General features: G+C 36.8%; 1 protein-coding gene across 5 annotated transcripts in view; it reads left to right on the top strand.

Moving 5' to 3' along the window:
• Positions 1–503: 503 nt before the first annotated feature.
• LOC132156990 (zinc finger MIZ domain-containing protein 1-like) overlaps positions 504–18,143 on the top strand; it is a 129,334-nt gene continuing 111,694 nt past the window's right edge. For 3 of the 5 annotated variants that reach the window (XM_059566092.1, XM_059566088.1, XM_059566089.1), the window contains exon 1: positions 505–734. The gene's annotated coding sequence lies outside the window, so the exon portion shown is untranslated. Of the gene's footprint in view, positions 735–18,143 lie in introns of all 5 variants that reach the window. The other 2 variants (XM_059566090.1, XM_059566091.1) reach the window with 2 other exon arrangements.

Genomic DNA, 18,143 nt, shown 5'->3' with positions numbered 1-18,143 from the left:
ATATATATATATATATATATATATATATATATATATATTTTTTTTTTTTTTAGAAGTGCAGAACGGAAAAAGTATAAAAGGATCAAATATAAAATTCGATATGCAAGTATCTGCTAAATGCATCAATATAAACGTAATGCTTAATTAATTGTTTATATGATGTTTACTCATAATTAGAGCTTGAAAATAATGATCACATTTTGCTGCAGTCCTTATTTACTTAAGATGGTTAAAGATTAGTAAGTGCAAAGTGTACATTATAACAATAATTGCACTTTACATATTTGATACATGTTATATCTTTAGTCATACTACTAAGTGTTCTTCAGTAACCTGCCTGGAAAGAAAGGCATTGTGGTCACCGTGGTTTAATGACAACGAAATAAAGCCAAACGACATGTTGTAGTATTCGAACAGCAAACAACTGGCGCTCGCGTGCAAATCCAGTCCGTTCATCTGCGCGCGCCGCCTGGTGTTTTCCAAAGGCGCGAGCGTTTTACGCGACTCTGGGACACATTTTGTCAGCAACCAGCAAGCATGGCTCTGTGGTAATAGAATAGCCCGTGTAATCTGACACTTCAACTTGCCGTGCACTACGTTAGTTGATTCAGACAGTCACACTAACGAAACGCCGTGCGCTTTTCTCTCACTGTTTGTGAAGTGTGTGGGGCGAAATCAGATCGCAACTTCAAATCCAGGAGATTTTCGGCGCCGTGCTGTGATTGGACTTGAAAGTAAGTTGTGTCTGTGTTTTCCTATCATTTTCACACCTCGCTCGCTGGGAAGCTTTTTATACATTGCATTGAAATGAATCCGTAGCCTCCGCGCTAGCTCCAACCTCAGCTAACAATAGAGTCACTTAAAGTGTCGCTAAAATGTGTACACATGTATTCCTGCGCAGGAAACAATTGCACTAACTGAAACGTTGGCGATGCGGCTTTGTGTTTGCGAAGCAAAGCACTACTGAGCAAATTTTCCTGGACAGTGGCGTTCAGAGGAACGCGGAATTTGGCTGAATCGGAGAAGCCCACCGTTTACATACCGTTCAGCGTATCGTTCTGGTGTATTGCATTGTTCAGATGAAGAGGGCACTGTCATTCGGTGGACGGTTGGTTGGCACGCTTAGATGGGCATGTTTGGTTGGCTTGGTTGCACGAATGCAATTTAAATTCGCCGGGTCATTTTGATTAGGTGAAAATTATATAGTGGCTGCTTGATAAGTGATAGGAAACAAGGCTTTCAACCATGTGCTGAAATGTGATGTTTCGTGCTGTGCTCTAGAAACAGGACAACCGCGTTCGGAAGCGCGATTATACATTGTAACCGCTTATACATTTTAATCTCGTTCGAATCGTGGAATCCGTGAATGCTTGAATGTAACATTGTAGCAGACTTTGAGGACACACGCGGTGTTGGCTACCAACTAACTATGTGGTCTGGATTTCGTAATAAGATTAGAAAAATCAAGTGTTTGTAATTAGAAACCATTGCATTTTTTACATATAGGCTATTTAATGAAATGACAGTTGACTTGTGGATTACATGATTACATATGGGTTACGTTAGATACCAGGAAACGGTAATAAATTAATGTTTCATAAATGTGTAATTTACTGATTGTACCCCTGTAGCTGTAAAACAAGCATCATACATGCAAAAATAAATTCAAGCGGATACATGTTATTGTGTAATGTATTTATTGCTTTCAAATTATAAATGTTCACATACAAGTTTACTAGTTTATTTTACTGTTTAATCTAAGGAAACTTAATTTGCACTTGATACACTTATTTACGATTCAATATTCAGCGAGACCGAAATAAACTGATAAAGCTGATGTTAAAGAAGTAAGTTTCTTGTTGCTTTTGTTTGTATTTTTTATCGAAATTCAGAAGTGAACAGATTCTGATTTAGTCATAAAATTTGTAATTACATTAAGAAGTAAACTACCCAACAAAGCACAGTAGTTTTATTTATTTTTTGTTAATGCATGTATTATTTATTTATTTTTGTATTAGTAAGTGAACCGTTTATTCATGAGATTCTTACAGTTAGTAATTCTACAACTTTCAGCCTTGGATAATAAGATCATATTTTCCTACACGATGTTGAATGAAGCCTGGCCTATACTTTATACATTGTCATCTTATTGCTTTTGATTTTGAAATGATTGATATTGAATTATTGTAGGTAACTCTATTGCCAATAAAAAGCCTATAAACTACAAAAAGCCTATAAAGGTAGCCAAAGTTCTTCCTAGCAACAATTTAAGCTTACAGTAAATTGTCATTGTTTTCATGAACATAGGCTTTGTTGTCTCCAAACTAAGTTCTAACAGTAGATTTTCTCTTTGGTTGACATGATGCTTGTTGAAAACAGAAACTTAATGTTTTCAGCATGATTCTTCAGCCAGAGCTGTTGATGACAATTGCTTGGTCACCTCTCTAGTACAGTACAATCACAGTCAATGTTTACATGGCTGTGTGAGTACTGATAATGTTAAAAACTTCCCCCTTACTTCAGGGTGGATTGCTCTTGGAGCAAAGGTGAAAGTACTGAGCTCTCGACTCACTCGTTTTGAATTGTGGTGTTGGTTCATGTTAACATTATTGGAGGAGGTATGTTGTTAAGGCCAATTATTGTTGGCAAATGTTTAAAAATTAACCCACGAATAAGACTGGCATCTCATTTGGTGAGTCTGCTGGGGGTGTATTTTAAAACACCACAGATTTACCCATCAGTGTGATGTCCTCTTCTATGAATGGCTCAACTTGTATGAGTCAGGAATGGAGAATGTGTCTTGGAGAGGAGAGGCGTTTATTTTCCTCCCTTCTTCAGACGGGGGCCCCAGGTTGAGGATCATCATTACCAAGGGCAGAGGCTTTAGCCGTAGTCATGTAAAGGCACAGACAGCGCTCAAGTCATTCTGTCAATGGGACTAAAGAGGTATTGCGCAGGACTTAATTGAGCTTGATGTTGGATTAAACTTCCATAAGATCGTTGAAAAGTTGCACATGCCAAAATAGAGAGAATTGTCAGTTTTGTCATTTGAATGAATTAACATTGTCAAAATTGATCAGATTTTACACACAAATTATTCAGTAACAGGTTTACTAGTCATAATTGCTCACATAGCTGCTTATTAATGCACATTTGTGTCTCTATTGTGTCTAGCCTAACAAATGTGTTCAAGGTTGTCCAGTTTAGGAGCGTAGTCTTGATGATTTCTTTTCACATTCAAATTCTTGGCATGTGTGACAAAAGCTCTTCTAATTCACTGGGCGATTTAAGGCTGGGAATCGTGAGTGATCCCGCTATAGAACATTATCATGATACTTGGGTCACAATACCATATGTAAAGGGTTCTCTTATGAGTTGTGATACACAAAGTATTGTGAACTTTATTTTTTTATTTAGCACCAGCATTGAATAATCAGATGTGCTGTGGAGCAAAACATTTGCATGAGTGAAGAAAATCTTTCAAACAAAACAAACAAACAAACAAAAATGCATGGCATTTTTAGAACTTTGTATGTTTCAATGTACTATAATATATTTGTTTCACCCACTTCTAGTTCTACTTCAAATTTATCACAAAACAAAAGTTTATTTAGGTTTAGAAACTTGAAAAGTGACACCTAATAAGAGTCATTGTGTATTATTGCAGGCTTAAGTGCAAAATTAGGTTAAAATGACTTTGGTACTGCATGTACATACTGCATTCTTAAAGACAGAATAAGGCACAATAGGTTTTTTACCAGCTAGCAGTTTTGACAGGTTTACATTTAACTGTTAGCACACTATTGTGGTGGAAAAGTTGGTCCACGTTCATTCATCATGAAGCGAACAGTCGTCTAGTCACCACCCACACACACCCACTCTTGAACCCGAGTCAGGCTTTGTTTGAGTCCACATGCTGCACCGTGGATCATTTATTATGGTTAATACACTGATGGCCTTTTTTAATGGTTCACATTACGTCTGCATAACCGCCTGCTTGACTTGTGTGTGCACTTTCGTTTCTGTGGTGATCGGGGTTAATGTGCTAACATGAAGTATAGCCTCCGAACCACAGATTATTCAGACAATAGGAGTGAATGACTTGTGATTTCCATGCAGACTTACGGGTACATTGCTCCGTTTCATCTTGTGGTTCGTGACCTCGGCGAACCAGAGGGAGAGGGACTTTTGATTTTAATTACATGCATCTGCAAAGAGCGTGGCGTGGGACCGAATCTGCTTCCAGGCTGCATAAGATGAAAGCTTGTTGAAGGCTGCCTCCGACTCTCGAGCTGACAATGTGACCAAGGATGCACTGGGATGTGATGTGAAAAGCATTAGCTAGCTGGTGCCATTCTAAGTGCTTTACCCCTCAGATAGGGACTTTCAGGCCCACACTGTCACGGGCTCATGCATGTTTGATTTGACGCTCTTTGAAAAATGAACGCAGAAGATGTCACAATGGCTGTATCCCATTTCTGTCGGCGAGAGCAAGTACTTTGAATCAAAAATGACACCCAGCCACTCTTTTTTTTTTTCTCCAATGCGAGGCCTGGATATTTGGCACTAAAGCACAAAATGTCTCCAACACACTGACAATTTTGCATGATCACAAGCTATTACTTTCATTTTTTAGTGCCAATAAAAGCTTGCAGCACTTTGAAGTCTGGCTGCCGCTGTGTGCCGTGCAAATCCAGCTTAAGCAAAACAAACATATTGTCCTCAACCTGTTTTCTTTTGACTGAGGCAAATTAGTGTACATTCAGTGAGCCATGTTCTCCATGCTAGACTGTTAAGTCTTGCTACTCTCTTAAAGAGATCCATCTCTCTTTGAGAAACAAATATGTGCATAGTTAAGTAAACTGATTCTATAGACGCAAAATCAGGGCTTGGTTTCAAGTCATTGAAATATTAGACAGAAGTAACTTGTTGTGTGAAAGCTATTTAATACATTTTTTTGACATGTAGAAATTCTGCGTTTGTGCTTTTTTTTTGCAGTTTATCTGTATGCATTTATTCAGGCTTTGCAATGCATCTGCGTTCATTGAAATACTGCCATGTATTCCATCATGTGGAAACCTTGGACCTTGTCACCGTGTCTGAGCTGTCTGTGTCTGCGAGCGGGAGATTTCCCTCCGTCCCGGCAAGTGATCACTGTCTTTCTGAGAGGGACTTGCAAATACGTTCAACACAGCCCGAGGGATTCATACATGTTTTCTGACAAAGTAAATTCATCAGGTTTTCATAGGAAAAATAAATATTATTTCTCATCCAAATTCGCCTTTTGCGGGAGGGAGGATTTGCGTTTGGCTTCGCCTAGTGACACGTGAATATAACCTTGGCTTAGACATTTGCACAAGGTGAGACTAAATGAAAGGCAACAATGAGCTGTCAGGAGAACATGACAAATGGACGGTGGTGAATGAAATTCATACTAGATCCACCAAATCCCTTAGTGTCGCAGGAAAAAGGTGAATTTATATTAAACAGTATAAATGCATTTCATTGTTCTCCTATTACATTCACTCTCTTTTAAATGCTTGTACTGATTTTTCTTTTTTTTTTTTTTGATGAGGATGTACTGTAGATTATGTCCGAATCATTCATTTAATGATGTTTCAGGGTTGTTACTATAATTTGTAAATGTAGTTTTCAGTAAGAGACTAAATGGTTTCTATAGACAGGGTCTATTTCACTTCTCTTTCCTCCAGCAACAAATGAAGTACTGTTTTTAAGCATATTTCAGTGCTTCATTTATTTACCATGTTTGGATATGTCACTTTTACCTGTTAATGTGGTGGAGAATAGGTGAGAAGTTTCTTTTTGTATAGAATTAAAGTAATAGGCTAAGTTTTTATTTTTATCTTGACACTATATAAAAAGTCTTGTCTCAAAGTCTTGAGTTTAAATTTTTGACCTCTGATTTGTTATTTTTGACAATTTCATATATTTATTCATTTTTTTTTTGTCTGGAGGTATGCAATGAAAAGTCCATTCCTATAAGCAGTTACACAAATGTTTTATGATCAGCCAGTCAGTTATTATACTGATTCAGTCAAATTTCATAATTAGCTTTGTATAAGGTTAAGTATACTCAACACACAGACAGGACTTTAAAATCTTAACAGATTCAGTGACTGATTCATGAGTCTGATTCAAACTGATTTTGAGTCTTTTTGATCGATGTGAGAATCAGATTATGATGGCTGTGCTGTACGTGATAAGAAATAATACTCAAAAGACACTATGTTTGTTTTATTTTGTGATACCCAACCCTCTCATTCATTATTTTCAGATTGCAAGTTCATAACTCTGGTAAAATGACTTTTTTAGACAGTGTAGATTCAGCAGCAGCAGAGCGCTACTGTTAAATAATTGTGCAGGAAACACTGGTATGGTGTAATATCATATTAATCTTGCATAGTATGCGGTTAAAACAGCTAATTTTCTCTACATTAAGCAATTTTCGGTATTTGTTTTTTGTCTCATCATATGCATATCATTCTGCTTTTCCATGTTTTTGTTTGAAACCTGTTATTATCTGGATTCTGCTGTGTCAAAATCACAAAACCGCACGGCCCAGAGCTTTCTTTAGCACTTATTAACCGTTCAAGGCAGATCTCACAATGAAAATGTATTCCATCTGAGAGCACACCTCTTGCTCCACAAATACACTTCATGCATCACAGCCTCCGTGCAGAGCTCATGAGGTGACAGCTGTAGGCAACAGAGAGACGTTCATGGAGTGCTAGTGCAGACTCGGCGCCAGATAGAGCATGATAAATCCAGAGCTGTGTATGTGTGTATGTCCAGGCTCAAATTGGCATGCAATGGCAAGCACCACTTCCCAGGTAAGTGCTGTGTGCCCTGCCTCTTAATGACTGTTTCATAATCCACACTCTTGGTGGCCACTATGTGCCCTTCCTTCTCGTTCTCCCCTGCAGATCTTTACCAGACTACTTTACACTCTTATGAGCTCATGTCTTTTAATTTCTCTACCTGGGCTGTTCAGAACCATATTACAAACCCCAGAGTGCAAGTATTGTAAAATGGCAGGTGTGTTGATTCTTGTCATGGGGGGAAAGGAGAATTGATTTAACGGTGACTAGTTTCTTTGAAATCCAAAGCAATTAGGTGGTTATTTTTTTCACTTGAAGTAGTCCGAGGTTTATTTATGCTGTAACAAATTGAAACTGTAAGTTTTGTGTTGTCTGAGTACCACCACAATAAAGTTGTCAGCTAACAGAGGAGCGATAAGAGTAAGTGATATCGCAAACTAAACCCTGATTTTTCATACCTCATTCTTGCACGCATCTTCTGAGAAAACAGAAGCCATTGTTGCACTGATCATTTATCATTGCTGTAATGAGATTAAACTAATCGTGTATTCCAGAGACAGCAATGATACACTGTGTGGGGCTTGCCAGGGATCATCTTCAAACAGTATTTGTCATTGTCTCTCAGTGCTTTTTAATTAACTGTTGACAAACAGCATAAGCCTTTTGGGTGTTATGATTTAAAAGCAGTCCCATTTCAGTGTCATAAAATATGGTTTCTTTAAAAACAAAAGCTAGAAAGAAACAAATGTATTTTGCCATCTAATGGACAAAGGCTCTGTTATGTTCCATTCCAGAATTTAGTTAGGTGACTTTGGAGAGTATCTGTAACCTTGATGGGATAGTGCCCATAAAAAAATTAAAGTTGTCATCATTTATGCATCCTCAGGTCATTCCAAATGGAACGCAAATGATATTGTCCATACAATGAAAGTTAATGTTGTTTTGTATGGACAAAAGCAGCTAAAACATTCTTAAAATATCTTCTTTTTGTGTTCTGCAGGTTTGGAATGACGATGAGAGTGAGAGCATGACAATTTTCCTTCTTATACCAATTTTAGGTAGTATTAGCTTAGCAACACGCTAACTGTATTGAAATTGTGATTCTAGTCATTGCCTATGTTTCAATAATGCTAATATTTTAGTATTATTTATTGTTTATTAATATTTGAAATTATTTTTATTTTCTAGTTTTTTTATTTTAAATGTAATTAAAATGAAAAGTTTTAGTAATTTTGTTATCATCATTTATTTTTAAATATAATTTTTATTTCTGAAGGAGTAATTTTATTATTCTTAACACTAAAGTTAGTTGTGAATTTAACTGTAATTTTCAATTTAGGTTCCTCATCTAATATTTAGTATATATTTTTATTTCAGATTTATTTCAAATACTCAAACCAATTTTTTGTAGTTTTAGTTATCGATAACTTCACTACAAATCGGTCACTTATAAAGTTCCGTCATGGTTCGAATGTTCCCTTAGAAAGCAGCTTTCTGTGTAGGCAGCAAAGTAGCTTGCTAGCTTTTGAAGCTTCTAAGTGAGTAGTTTTCATAAACATGTTCAATGTTTCATTAGTGGCTGCTGAGATCGTTAATCTGATCTTTCTGTAGTGAGCTTGTTGCTGATGCATAAGCAAACAGTGTTCACATGAGATGTTTTAATTGCACATTAACCCACTGCTGGCATATTAATCTGGCATGCTTTAAAGACGGCACGGCGTCCGTTACATTCCCCCATACTTTTGTATGATGCTGTGGCCCTGGGTGAGATGTTGAGCATGAGAGTGAATTGTTGTTTTATTAGCTAGATTGAGCCGGTGGTGCGTTGAACGTTGGGTGCGTGTCCTCAGAGGATGGCTCTGAGAGCTCCTGACCCTGCTTATGCAGTAAGTAGTCACCAGGGACGGATGGCACATGCCAGCTCAGATTTTCACGATGGCCCTCAGACGAGAAACAGCAGGTCGGGAATAACATGCAGATCTTTTTTTCCTGTCGCCATCACAGATATAGGAAAGCAAAGCACCTTTTTCAGGACATCTCGAGCGTCTAATCGATATCTCACTGAGCGTTATTGAGGTTGGCTTGCTGTGATTACCCTGTCCTAGCGCTCTAAAGCTGGCTTCATGCACATGGCTGTATGTCTAATTTTCTCTGGAATTCTTTTGACTCTGGGACACAGGAACAGAGGAAACTCAATCTGGAGTGCCCTGAGGGGTTCCTCTGCAAGAGAATTCCCACCCAGATAGTTGCCAACACCCACACAAACATTTATGTAGATCTGTTTTCAAGGAAGAGAGCGCAAACCTCAAATCTGCGTCACGCCACAACCATCAACAACCGCAGAAGACGAAGCAGCTTGTTTGCTAGTGGGCAGGTGGGAAGTGTAAAGGCAGTTGAACGTGCACAGGGGCCACTGCTTATGTGCCGCAGTATCATTAATTAGATGGCAAGTTGTACTAACAAAGAGATGAAATGTACAAGCTTATTTATTTAACATGTTGGCCCATTTTGCACTCTTCATTCTTTACAGAAAAAAATGAAATACTCTTCAATAAATCAGTAAATTACACTGATTTCTGAAGAGTCATGTGACGTTGAAGCCTGGAGAAAAGTTTACCCTCAAATGAATAAATACAAATTTTAAATGTATTAAAATGTCAAATGGTCCTTTTAAATTGTAAAATCTCACAATATTACGGTTTTAACTGAGTTTTTGGTCAAATAAATGTCGCTTTTCGAAAACATGAAAAAATGAATTATTCCAGACTTTTAATTGCAAAATGTTAAAATATTTTTTTAATAAATTATTTAATATTGTTTGCCAACTGTCTACTTTTCTTTTCACAGTGTGGAATTGATCCTAAAAAACATTTTGTTTAGCACATTACTGTGTTCAGAAATTGTCTTTCTATAATAATATTTGAATGAATATAAATATTTTTTATTTCTCTATGTGTTCTGAGAATCTGCTGGAATTAAATGGCCAAAAATGTTCTGGGAGATTTCAGCGTGTTTTCATAAAGAGCAGTGGAGTCCCAATTACAATTTTAGTGTCATGCCATCAAGGTCAATTGTGCTTTTTGTCTCTATATTAAAATAAAAATGGTTTATTTAGACAGAAGAACAACAGTGTTTTGTCTAGGATTGACCCCAATAATGAGGTGGTGTGCCCTGCGTTGTTAGCTGCAGCTGGTGTCTAAAGAATTACCACACGTCACTGCCCTCTGGCTATGGTTCGTCAGCTCATCTGATATTGAATAATGATTGCGGCTGGCTTGTTGCAGACCACCGTTCCAAGTGTCTGTCACTTTAAGTGACTTCCACAATGGCAGCCTTTTTCTCCACCCTGTTTGGTGGTGGCTTCTTTTAAAGGGGTGAATTGAGAGCGCTCGTACTAGCGTGTTTCCCGTTCTTGGCCTCCTGTGAGCAGAGGGGGTTGGTGGTGGCAGTCACGTGAATAGTAATTGTATTTGTGCTGGGTTCCTTTCAGGCTGTCGCTGTAAATCTGTTTGACTCGTCACTTTGTAAATCATTATGATGGCTAAAAGCCTTTTTATTGAATTAAGGGAGCGGGTAGTTGTTCTCCTTAGCAAATGTAAGATGTTTGTTGGTTTGCCTCACGCACATCTTCATGCAGTTATTGTGTGCCTCTGTAAGAATTGTTTTTTAAAAAAAGAAAAGTTGGCTTTTTTGTCGCTATAGTCAAATTTGAGAGTTTGTGCCATTTTGTTTCTATAACATGTCTTCTTTCAGATTAGTGGAAAGAAAACATCCAAAATGCACATTTAATTGTTTTATTAGACCTCATGCATTTGTAGATTTCAATTACAATATCTTCAAAGGCCTTTTTCTCAAAGTGAGTTTTTTTTTCTTTTTCTAGTATACTGAGCCAGAAATCAGCTTTTTACAGAGTGTTACATATGCCATTCACCTGATTTATATAATATTCCTAAAAATCTGGTAAAACATGTATTTTTCTGGGTGTTGACAGGATTTTTTGATGTAAGGAGTTATAAAAGACATCAAAATTCCCTTTGAAAACTTAACTTTAAGGAATTTAGAATCTGGCATCGTCCAGTGTTCATGTTTCCATTCTGGAGATTTATGCAAATGAGTGCATGTTTTTACATAGATAATGTCTCATGAGTTGGTTAAAATACAAATTATTAAATTGCAGATTTTTATTTTATAACTTGCCAACTGGAAATTAGGGAAAAAACGGGATGAAAATCACTAGATATGGATGTCGCATACTAGCAGAACTGGTTTCAGCTGACAGAAACATGACAAAGTACATCATGTCCTGAAGATCAGCTTGGCTTGTTGTCTGATAAACATGTCCGTGCTCCTCTGCCACTCGTGGCTGGCATCATGCGTGGCGGCAGGCATTTGTCACTCTGAGCTGATGTACTGTCAGTAACACGCTAGACGGGATCAGAGAACTTCAGATCTTCTTTATTCTGTTACTTGTTCACAGAGGCAGAAAGAAAGTCATGCTCTTGAAAAAGACGTCTGTTATCATTTCCATAAAGATAGAATCGTCAGCTGAAATGATATGTTTCTTGTAGTTAAAGGTAGGGGTATAATGAACGTGGCTTTAAGTGTTAGTTCTATATTGATACACTGAAGGCCTCAAGCAGGTAATGTCAACTTTAGGGTACAGCTACTGACATCAAAAGAGCATCCTGCCTGAAGTTAATGTGAAATTCTGTTTACAACCTTATTTTTTTTCAATAATGTGATGTATTTCAGAGTGAAACAGGACATTCAATGAGAAAAAAACAGGGCAGGACTATATTTATCGCAGTTGATTGGCTTGTGAAAAGATGTCATTACAAAAGGGATTGAAAAGTAAGACGGATTCTTAAACTAGAGCCTAAAAGGAAAGTTGTTTCAGAAATGTTGCAGGTTATTGCTAATTTTGATTAGAACTGTAAGAGGTAATTTTACTGTATCAGGCAATAATCGGGATAATAATACGTAATTTTATTTATTAATCAATTAATTAGGATATAGTGTTGAATTTTTTTTAAGTCTAATTTATATTAGATATGGTATTGGATATATATGTGTGTGTGTGTGTGTGTGTGTGTGTGCATCACTACTTCTGCATTTTCTCTTAACTGTTTTAAAAGGGTGAACACAATTTTCATCCCAAGTTGACTTTACCAGAGAAAGTTGGTTATATGTACTTTAATATGTTTGTACTCCGGGAGGGTTTGAGGTTCCTGGAAGCCTGTGCTCTGATGGGCAATTCCACTTTTGTAGTACGAGGGAGGAGAAACTGCTGGAATTTCTCACAGTTGCCTGTCTGACAGAGTAACAACTCAAGCTGAAAACTCTTCTGGAAAATATTGATGTTGGAGGAAGTCAGTAGGCTGTCACAAGTGTGGAAGACTTTGTGTGCATGGTGATGAATGTGTCCTTGGCAAAACAATTGCATCTCCACTGCTTTTGGAGTTTTAGTTAAACACTTGGATATTATCTTTGTGAACTAGATTTCAGTGTATTTGAATAGCTGTAGAATCAATCTGGATCGTGGTTGTTTCAATGGTTTATCAGTTTAACAAATTGGTCGTGACAATTGAGGAGAAGATTAATGATTATATCCCATTACAGTAATAGACGCCCTAAAACTGCCTCCTGGAAAGATGCAGCTCTCAAAGGAGCGTGGATTTGATCATTCGCTAAGGCTTCTGTGAATTATCTCTGAAGTGAATCTGACATTTTGTTTATTCAGTTTCCCCACAAAGTATTGTTCAGTGAAAGACAGTGCAGACAGATTGCATTCGGGCCTGTCAGTCACAGGTGCAGTCTTTTCTGTCTCTGATAGCTAATTAAGTCATGACACATGTTTGGCAAGATGCCCACGTCCCAATGGATTATGAAATTATTATAGAAGGCTTTCAGAATAGAAGAGCAGAAAGATCAATATTGCATGTTTGCATAAGCTCATTACTAAAGACTTCAAACGCGTGTCTGTTGTATTATGTAGCGGTTAACACATGGTGGACTATTAACAATCTTGTTGCTAATTTGCTAACGCAAAAATAAATAAAATTATATTTATTTATTTTAGTCAATTTATCAGATGCTTTTATCCAAAGTGACTTACAAATGAGGACAACAGAAGCAATCAGTTGTATTATTAAAAGTATTTTTTATAAATACTACCTCTACAGATTTAAAAAATAAAGAAATTAGATAAAAATGACAAATGTATACAACAAAATTTCAAAAATTAACATTTAAATGAAAAACAAAAAATAAAGCAAAAAACAATTAAAAATATTAAAGAAGATAAGGTATAAGAGTATAATAATGATTCTAACATAACACTAAGCCAAACACTAAAAACAAAACAAAAAATCAACAACGATAATCTCATTTCCATTTAGTTTGTTGAAGTATTAAAATAAATCAAATTAAATAAAACTTAATAAAATACCTATACAGACATAATAAATTCAGACATAATTTAAATAAAATTCAAATAAGTAAAAAATACAAATCAAACAACAGTAGTTTATCAGTTATCCTAAAAATAACACTGCCAAACACACATGCAAAAAAACAACAACCTACGTACACATAGTAAGAAATGGTTATAAAAATTGAATCAAAACGCGAAACAAGTAGTAGGAAAGAAGAGAAATAAAAAGCGATACTTATCCTTTAGCAGCATCCCTGCCCAGTGGAGTCGCACAGTAAAGGTGATGGTCTTTACACTCTTCGGTCTTCACAGGAGGAGACCTTCACGTGATGGCTAGCATGATAAACTAAGCTTTTTTATACCCGTCTACCAAAATACTTAATTCAGTTGGACACACTTTCCTTATTTTCTCCACAACAAATGGCCAAACAAGCGCAGACACTGACAAGATATGCGATACAGAACGAGACCAAATGCGATATCAGCACGTTTCCTTTAAATATATGTATATCTTTAAATTATAAACATTTAAATAAAATATACAATTTATTGACTTGATTTACTGAAGCATACAAAGGTTCATCATTTATTTTGTTTATACAATGAAGTTGTGTAGGACATTATTCCCGGATTTGAGTTAGGAAATATGTGGTTCATGTCTACTTGATCTTTGCATTTTAAATTGTTGCATGCATTTTACAAAAAAAGATTTGCATTCAAATATTTCTGGTCATTAATCATGGTCAAACGGTGGTATGTTGTGACTTGTATATGGTATTATTTGTTTGCATATGATAACAACAATTTAAGCTTCAAGTTTTGCCTGTTTATAACGCTTCATTTAAATTAGTGATTGCTAATGACAAACAAGGTCAAATGTATGAAGCTGTGAACGATTACTTGTGTTTTTGTGTGGTGTTACTGAGTGACTTGTGCTTGTGCTCCTTGTACTCTACGTTGACTGGGACTCAAATCAAATAAATAAGATTGGCTGGATGAGAGCCAAGACAGATTACTGGCACAGGCATTTCTGTCAAAAACATCTCCAAGGATAATTAAGTGTGCTCTATTACTGTTTATATACACGATGCCCAGGCCTGTTAAGTCTAGAGGGTGTGTAATAAATTATTGTGACTTTATTGCTAAGGTAAATATAAGTTTCCAGTCATTTACTCAATAATAACATATTATTTGCTTATAATGAATCAGATTATAAATTGTCACCACAATTGGAGTGATACAACGCCGACTAAATATTTACCTTTTTTAAGACCGACTGTGATGTGGCTTTGTGAAAGTGGTTGGTTCGCATTAAAAAGTTCTACTTGTTGACCAATATAGTTTGAAGTCATTCTGCCATGAATAGCAGGCGGGTGGTGTGCACTTGTCAATAATTTTATCATATTTCCTGTCTGATATGATTTCTAAGTTAGTTTCTGTCTTTAGCCCCACTAGAAGTCTCTTCTGTATTCTGTGTAAAGTACAGTATGATATGATCTCAAAACTGACACTGACGCTGCACAAAAAAAGAGTGCTTTTAGCTGTTATCCTCAATCAAAGGTCTTTTGGTTGTTATAGAGACCAATCAGAAGCAATAACAGAATTCAGCTGAAATGTCATTGCACACTGTAGACGAAATCGATGGATGGAGAGGAGGAAAGGGCAGGGAAAGTACTGGAGATTAGTCACAGCTTTGGAACCCAGGATTACTGTTGACGTCTAAGGAAAGCCTCGACCTCACAAGGGATTCCCCAAATCATTGATGTGTTCCACCCTGAAAACATAACTTTTTCCACTAAAAGAGAAAACATCGGATGGTTTAAACTAAGCCTAGTATTATGCATTGAAAGTCTTATGCTCACCAAGGCTGCTTTTGATCAAAAATACAGTAGAAAAACATTAAATTGAAAAAAGTAAATTTTGCAACTTAAAAATAACTGTTTTACTACTTGATTAAAATTTAATTTACACCTTTAATGGGACTGCTGAATTTTCAGCATCATTACTCCAGTCATCAGTGTCACATGATCATTCTGAAATCATTCTAATATTGTTTGGTTCTTAGTAAATATTTCTTACTATTGCAGTTTAAAACAATTGTTTAATATTTTTGTGGCAAACCTTTTTTAGATAATTTATTTTTAAAGATTACTTCAATAAAAATTTCAAAAGAAAGTAACTCTAATAGTGTTTTCCTGTCACCTTTTGGTCAATTTAATGCATCCTTGCTGAATGAATGAATGAATGTGTGTGTGTGTGTGTTTTAATAAACCTAAATAATTGAACAGTTATATACTGCTGCTACTTCTATAATACTGTACCCTATTTCTGCAACCGTTAAAGTGCTTCTGGCTGTTGGTGGTACTTTATCTGAGTACCGTTCTAGCAAAAATAACTAAGCTTTTGCTAAAATTTTAACTATTGTGACTAAAATTGTAGTCCTCAGAATCCCCATGACAAATTATGACATCATCAATGCCTTTCCTTCAGATAATTTTTGCTGATTGATGAATCCCCAGATGTTTGTAGGAGGTTTCAGGGATTCCTGAAGACAATAACCAGCTCTGATGTTGGCAGGTAGACTCCATCGCGAAAGGGTTGCCAGCCTCTGATGTTGTGATACCAGGGCCAAAAGCACTTGCATACAGACACTAATTGGGCGATTGGCACCAAAGGACTTTGCGCAGAGATAGTCTGTATTCCATTAGCCTGAGTGGGTGCAAGTTTGATTATGCTCACCGTAGGCATGACCTAATAGAAAATATTTGCCTGGCTCTAATTGTTATTTAGTCAGGTTGCAATTAGACATACTGGCAAATGTTTCCCAGTGCAGCTGTACATCGCCTATTGTCAAAGAGATGAAGTTGTTTATTAATCCACACCCAATGCATTTGCTAGAATCCTTGACCTAGGGATCTGTTCTATCAATTGCAATACAATTTGTTTAGGGATGATACATTCTAATTGTCTGGTTTATTTTAATCCTTCTTCAATTGAAGTGAGATATTGGAGCATAGGTCCTCCACCTTCAAGTGAGATCTGACACTTGAGGGAGTGAAGTGTTTTCTCTGGGAAGCACATGAATGATTGATAGCAGGAGTAGAGCTGTTTAAAATCATCCTGCTCCCTGCTTATCAATAATTCAAAGCACTTTCTGTATTTTGGTGGCACATTAAATATCAGTCACCGGTTTGAATTCTCAATTTGATTTATATTGGTCAAATACATTAGTGGTTGGTCGTGATTCTCTTCATTTAAATTGGTTAATTTTGCCCATGCTGGGAATTATAGCACTTGTCTTACTTTTCTCGTTACTAGTGTTTCATGTTACAAGAGTAAAGTGTTGATTAATAATTAGGCAGCTCTTAGAAAGAAATGTCTGTAGGGAACATTGACACAGGATCTCTGTCATTGGTTAAAGTCAACCATTTGACGTCTGAAAGCCAAGTAATAAACACTGTAAAATAGAATTTTTCGAAGTTGAAAATAAGATTATTTGAGTACATTTAACAAGAAAATACTATTTCAGTTACTATTTTTTATTTCACAATGTCACTGTTTCTTTCAATTTCTTTGTTTTTGAAATTCACTCATTTCTGAGTGAAAATTGTTTCTGTACCAGATTTTTCCAGCGTTGAATAGGGATTATGCACAATCCGTCAGTTTTATTGTGACAGGGTGAAGCTGATGGTCATGTATGACTAAAAGGGTTGGGTTCGTGATTATGACCATGGATTTAAGATAAAATTTGTTTATTATGTGAGGCCAAAGAGTCAAGCAAACTAGTACAGCCTCATACCAAACCTTTTGGCAGGGGCAACAGTCAATTATACAGTGTAGTGGTCATTACAGAAAAATATTTGACAGCAAATGCCATGATTGACTCTTTTCAAACATGCTCCTGACGTGACTAAGTACTCCTGTCTTACACGATTTACTGTTGGGCAACTATCAGCCTGTGTTTAACATGCCTTAATTTTCCTCAGGCGATACAGTGATGGTTTGACCTTTACCTCACCAGAGGTTGAGGAGCTGGTTGCGGCGCTTGCTGATGTTGTCCATTTGTTTGCTCTCGTATCTATGAGGAGCTACCAGGATCTTCTGCAAGACCAAGAGGGCTTTTAAATTTTCATAGATAAATCATGCTTTACTATCACGTAAGTGCTTTTTGCACTGCACGGATCCCTGGTGTTAAAAGTCGGAGTCGACTTTGCTCTCATCCATTCGTGGAGGCGCGCAGCGTCCGGTCCATTTGCATTAACAGGGAAATGCAAAAGGATTTGAAGGAGGAAATTGCCTCTTGTAAACACAATGGCCTTTCCTGTGAGTTCTCATGATAATGTCCTGAGTGGCCTTGGGGCAGAGTCTAGAACATTCCGTTGAAGAGCACACTTGGTTCTGCCTCTGTTTGGCCTTTAGCATGAAATGGTGAGTCTTGCGCCCTTGATATTGAGCAGCGGTTAGTGCAGTGGCTGGCTGATGTATACTAACAAGCTTGAATTTAACGTCAAAGTTGTCTGGATGCGCAGTGCCATGCGTGTCTGTCAGGTAGAGCCGGAGTGACTGTGGCACGGACATTGATTTCCAATGCCTTAGGGACATCCATGTTGGCTTTAAGAGAAGGAATGGTAAGCAGTAGAAGCATCCTCCCTTGTCCACATTGTAGCCCTGATTAAACATTACTCTGCATGATTGAACGTCCCATTAGAATCATTTTGTGCTGCTTTTAAAGGCATAGTTCATCCAGTAAGAACATTGTACTTGCCAAAATGTGGCTCAAATTATTATTATTATTATTATAAAAATTGTTTTTCCATACTACATGTCATTCCAAACCCGTAAGACAAAAATTACAATATTTTTGATGAAAT

Source organism: Carassius carassius, chromosome 14 (assembly GCF_963082965.1).
Source record: "Carassius carassius chromosome 14, fCarCar2.1, whole genome shotgun sequence".
NCBI lineage: Eukaryota > Metazoa > Chordata > Actinopteri > Cypriniformes > Cyprinidae > Carassius > Carassius carassius.
Note: the sequence above shows the minus strand (reverse complement) of the source record. Positions and strands in the feature narration are given on the sequence as shown.